We start from the raw sequence: 6000 nt of genomic DNA, 5'->3' as shown, positions 1-6000 counted from the left end.
TTGTTAAGAAGATTAGTGACCTTAGTCCAACAGCGCAAAACCCTGTATACAAATAATACAGAATCTCTGGATGACATTCTTTCAAAAGCCACAACATTAAATCCCATGTTTATACCATTACAATCCAAGATTATTACACAAAGATAGATGTGAGAACTTGTCATTAGTCTATAAAGTTCTACAATGGTTAATGGGCCAAGCAGGAAATCACCTTTACTCAGGTGTTTGTCAAAATGGGGCATCTTTGTCATGACCAGTGAGTGAAGAAAAGCATTTGAAAAAGTGACAGAACAGTTTCTCTGTAACTTTCAATGACCGTCAATAACACAAAGGGAAAATGGAAATCACTTCATGGATGTTTCTCATGAAGCGTCCTTGAGGCAGAACACAGCAGAGAACAAGACAAAGCAGAGACAGCTTGATAATAGATAGAATTCAAGTATAATTTTTAAGCTATACTAGTGATCATATTGATATGTATAGTATTTACTGAGGTGAATAATTTGATAACAACTTTTACAAATCTTAGTTAAGATTTCTAGTAACCCTAATGCACCACATTTGAATAGCTCACGTATGATGCATTTCATTAATTCTATTTAAATAAACTTGTACTGAGTTCAACACTGTTGCACTTAAGAGCAGAAATGTCTTTACAATCCAAGAGGCCATAACATAAATATTTCACTTCATACAAAGATTTGCAATTAAACTGGCTGTCCTGGGGCAGGCCCCCACTAACAAGATTGGGAAGTGGACTTGACTGCAGTATGAAAGAGTCTCAGGATCAATACATCTCACCACATCTGCTGCTGCAAGATTGCTCCAGATTGTGCTTGGCAGACACACACACACACACACACACACACACACACGCACATGCACACACACACACACACACCCCACTTAAAGTTTGGCATGTATTCATTAGCATCATATATTTATTTCCATTTGAGTGTTGAGCTGTTTGTTTGATACACTGACATTCACAGTTACATTGTTACTTCCACAGTTACATTGTTGTTACTTTCAGTTACATTGTTGCTACTTCCACAGTTACATTGTTGCTACTTCCACAGTCACATTGTTGTTACTTTCACAGTTACATTGTTAGTTCACAGTTACATTGTTGTTACTTTCACCTCTCACAGGGGAAAGTATTCCATCAGAGAAAATACAGCGCTACGCCATAGTGTCAGTGACTATATGACAGTTAAGTGCGTATCAATGAGTGCTGAACAAGGAAAGAACATGGCTTCTGTTTGTGTGGGTTTATTTAACCTTTTGTAGACAAGCAGCTTGTTATTTTTTCATACCTTTAATTTTGTAATCATTGTGCATTGTTTTATCTGTGTTTAAATATTAAAACTTAACAATTATTTATGCAGAATAAACATTACTAAATGTATGTACTAAAAATATCACTTTTCTGTGACATTTCACATGAATCCCTTAAAGTAAAAAGTGATAGCAGTAATCCTGTAAATGTTAAAACTAAATAGAGAGAAGCAAGTGTTTACCTGGGTACAGGGAGCTTGAGATCGGACTAGTTGGCATGAAAATGGGCAAAGCGAAGAATTCTTCATGCCCAGATCTCATCGTTTTGCACACGGCGCAGTATCATTATCAAGGCCCTGCACTGAGAACACTGCACCCAATGGGAGCAAAGGAAGGGTTTGATCACAGCGCCTCCATTCCCACAGGCAGAAATTTCATTCAAAGGATATTTCATGGTTCAATAAGCTCTGTGACGACTCGATTGCAACCTGGCAGTGTGACATTCTACTGGCTCGAGTGCCCTGGGAGGTCAAGCAAAACACATGGTGGGACTCTGCAGTGACTGCTTTCCTATTGAAATACAGCCCAGAACCTGTCTGGGAGGAAAACAATGGGACACAGTTGTTGAGACAAAAAGTTGAGATCTAGGGATGAATTGCGGCAGGCTAGCACTGGCTCTTAGATTTCTTTGAGAAACAAACAGGGCAGAGTGGGGAGTAGATATTATTAATGAGTATCATAGCAAGAAAACAAGTACACACAAGCTGTGGAATCAGCAGTTCAGAGGAGTTTTGTGCACATACTGTTCTAAGAGCTACAGTATACAATCTTTCAGAAAGTTCTTGAGCACTTGTTTTATATCATTTGTATTTGTAAAGCACTCTAGGCCACAGACATGACACACGTTAAACCAAATCACCAATATCCACATGTATAATAGTAAAACCTCACTTTAAACCCACATTTTTACGGTTCTCATGTGCTCCAATTGACGACAATGTAAAGTCAAATTCAATTTTAAAGACACCCCTGTATTCTGTATTCTGTCAAGTATCTCCAAAAAATACCAAAAAGAAGAGGTAACGTGTCTGTTTGAGACTAAAAAGGAAACCTGATTAATCCAGTACATTAGAACAGTTAATCTACAGTAATATTATTATTATTATTATTATTTATTTCTTAGCAGATGCCCTTATCCAGGGCGACTTACAATTGTTACAAGATATCACATTATACATTATTTCACATTATACATATATCACATTATTTTACATACAATTACCCATTTTTACAGTTGGGTTTTTACTGGAGCAATCTAGGTAAAGTACCTTGCTCAAGGGTACAACAGCAGTGTCCCCCACTGGGGATTGAACCCACAACCCTCCGGTCAAGAGTCCAGAGCCCTAACCACTACTCCACACTTTCAGTAATATGAAAAATGACTGAAATAGAATTGATCAAAAAATTTGTCACTAAAAGCAACTTGCCCATCACAATTAGAGAAGCCCCTTTCTATAGCCTGGCATTTTCATCCAGATGAGCTGAGATCCTCTTGCCCCCAAGAGTTTAGAAGCAGTGTAATCTTGTGGTTGTACTTTTATAATGTCAATGATTTCAAAATTGCACAAGAAGTCAGACGTAATCAATCAATCAAAAGAAAATGAAGTCTAATATTTGATCAGCTGTGAAGCCTCCATAGGGCTAATCAGATGTGAGAGAGCACATATGAATCATCCATAAATATAAAAATGTAAGAACTGCAGAAATGGTGTTACAAGTTTATTTGAGCTCTTCTAGTGAAAATGTGCAATGGCCATATGATCGGTGATTGGTGACTGGTGTGTGTCGGGTGCAGAAAGCTGCAGGATTACTGTGTTTCATAAAGGGCTTTGACACCGTGGCTCCATACTGATCCTTCTCCACATTACTCCTCTAATCCCACTGCACTTCCCAGGGGACCCTCCCCTGGATGGCCATTGATCCTGGACTTGCCAGATAACCTGATTAGTGTGTAGCCTTCGGGTTCTCATGCAGCAAACGCCTTTATGATTAATGCAATCCCTTTCTAATTTAGTATTAACAAGTCCCAGCAGGGTAGCTATAATTCAGCACCCCCCAACCCTGCTGAATGATGCACAGTACAATGGTTAATATTACTTATGTTGTCACATTGCAGTTGCTATAAGTATAGTCTCCTTAGTGCCTGTATGCATTAAAATGGTTGTTGGAATTCTCATTCATAAATCATACACACAACTGAAAGTTTTTTTTTCTTCCATTTCAGCACCAAACAAATCTACCTGGTATTATTTAAAAAGAAAATCAAGCCATCTATTTATGGAGCCAAGTTCAGAGGATAATATAGTTCAGTTTTACAAAGTACAAAGTGGTGAATCACTAAAATAGGAAATATTGAAGTAGGTTTGTATTTGTTGTTTCACACTGAAACATTATTAAGCTGACTAAATTCATTTTGACTGCCTGTGTAACAGGAAAGCACAAGATTTAAGGTTTTACTCTTTTTTCCCTTTCTTTATTTTCCTTCTTTTTTTATCCCTGCTCTATGAGCAATATAGTGCAAGGACTGAGGCTGAAGTACAGATATATATATATATATAGCAATAACGATAAATAAGACAGTCGATACTGTGAAATTGAACACAGGTCTATATTGTTAATCAAGGCATTCTGAAGGGATCATAAGTCAATCGCACTCCCAGCCCCCACCTCTCAAATTTGGAATCCCAACCACACGATCCAATTTCACGCCACTGACTGCCGCTTCTACAACAGTGAAGAGAATGAGGTGGCGGGAGCAGCTCTTTGAAAGAAAATAAAAAACATTAACTGAAGAAGCCTTGAGTTTTTAAGCAAGGGACTTTCATCTGGTGAGCATCAGATCTTCACATGAACTCTTGATGGCAACATCACAGCATCCAGCGCTTGTATTCAACCTCTCAGGACACTGCCGAGGACAATGATACAAAGCTGAAGTGACACCCACTTCTCTCCATGGCTCAAGTTAGTGTACTGTTGTAACGCATAAACCAGAGGGAGACAGTTAAGTGAGTAGAAAAGCCTCCTTTTATCTGTTCCACCAACACAGAACAGAGGGAGTCTGTTCAGAGTGTATAAGAGCCTCCGTTTCTCTTTCTCTTCCTCAGCTCCAGCAGCACAGAGCAGAGGGAGGCTAGTAAGAGAGTATACGACTGCCAAAGTGCAATATTGATCTGTATTATTATAATTATTATAAAATGGCCCTCATTTCACTTTGTCAGGATGCTTAATTCTATCATCATCATCATGTCTTTTGTTAAATTCAATGTATTCAAACTCTGCCTTACATTAGTCAGGGCATAGTAACTGCACAGCATAATGAAGGTTGGTGCTTCACATTACAAGCTGTAACTTTAATGTCAATTTAGTGTAAGTCAGTGGCACAAGTGCAGCTCCAAGGCACCAGCTGAAATGAATGAATCCAGGTACAGTGTAGTACAATATGAAATGTTTAAGGACATAGTGCAAATATCACTGGGGAAAAGACAGGGGTAAAATACCCATCCTTCTCCCCCTCCCCTCTGCGTAAAAAGGCAAAGGAGGACATTGGTACAGTGTACCTGTGCAGAAAGAAGTAGGCTGTTGGCTGTTGCACTGAAGAAAGGGGTGTGAGCTGAAACAGAGATTTCTAGCTATCCGGGAAGGGGTGCCAGAGCTCATGAAAGTAAACATCAAATCTTTAATGTGACCAAAACCAATTTAGCTTGTAATCATTTTATGACCTGCCCCGTGGAGCTAACTGGAAAAGTCATCTCATCGATGGCTGTCTGTGTGTCAGTGCAATCCTGCTATTATGAATACGGTTGCTTTAAATACAGTATAAATACAAGTAGAGCAGGAGTTGTGTACAGCTCAGCACCCTATACAAAAACAACAGCTCTCAACGGCACTCTGTAATGAGGTGTTGGCAATAAGAGTACCCCCTCCCCTTCATAATGTGCCTGACATGAAAGTTAATGAAGTGTTTATTAAGAGCAAAATCTCGCTGCCCTGTCTAATGGCAGCTTTAACAGACTAATACAGACCAATAAAGACCTGATTAACAGCTGCACAGCTCTACAGCTCACAGTAATATTACCGTAATATTTAGAATACAAGCGCTGGATAATAACCGTCGTACAGTAAAAACCCAAAGCAGTGTAGAGCCGCAATCTGAAATGGCAAACTGACCACCGACTCAAGGTAAACACAGGCTATTAGGGATTGCTTACTCTCCAGGTAGAACTCTATCCTTTAGCCAATGCGTGTGATTTTACTAAATGTGCTCTATTTCTAGTGGTTCGCCTCAAAGTGTTCTTTTTGCCTTTCACTAAAACACCTATTGCTGGAATGAGTCTTGATAGTGCACTGGGTAGAAAAGTCATTCTCCAAATCTCAGCACAGCAGTGAAACAAAAACACACACCAGGTCTCAAGATGTAGTTTCTTCTCTGTCGTACAAACTCAGCTTTTTAAATATTCCCAAACGGAAATTAGTGAAGCCAAAACCTCAGCTCCCACTTAAATTTCAGCACTGGCTGCCAGTCACAGGCTGGGTGTAAGCTAGTCAACAGAATCAGAGAAAGTAGCAAAATGAAACAATGCACGCTTTGACTACATAAAAATCCCTCTATGAAACAGTGAAAATGTGCTCAGAAAAAATGAAATACAAAGTATAGTGACTGCC

The sequence above is a fragment of the Acipenser ruthenus genome, chromosome 46 (assembly GCF_902713425.1).
Source record: "Acipenser ruthenus chromosome 46, fAciRut3.2 maternal haplotype, whole genome shotgun sequence".
In the NCBI taxonomy this organism is placed as follows: Eukaryota; Metazoa; Chordata; class Actinopteri; order Acipenseriformes; family Acipenseridae; genus Acipenser; species Acipenser ruthenus.
The sequence above is the reverse complement of the archived record's forward strand: the minus strand, read 5'-3'. Positions refer to the sequence as shown.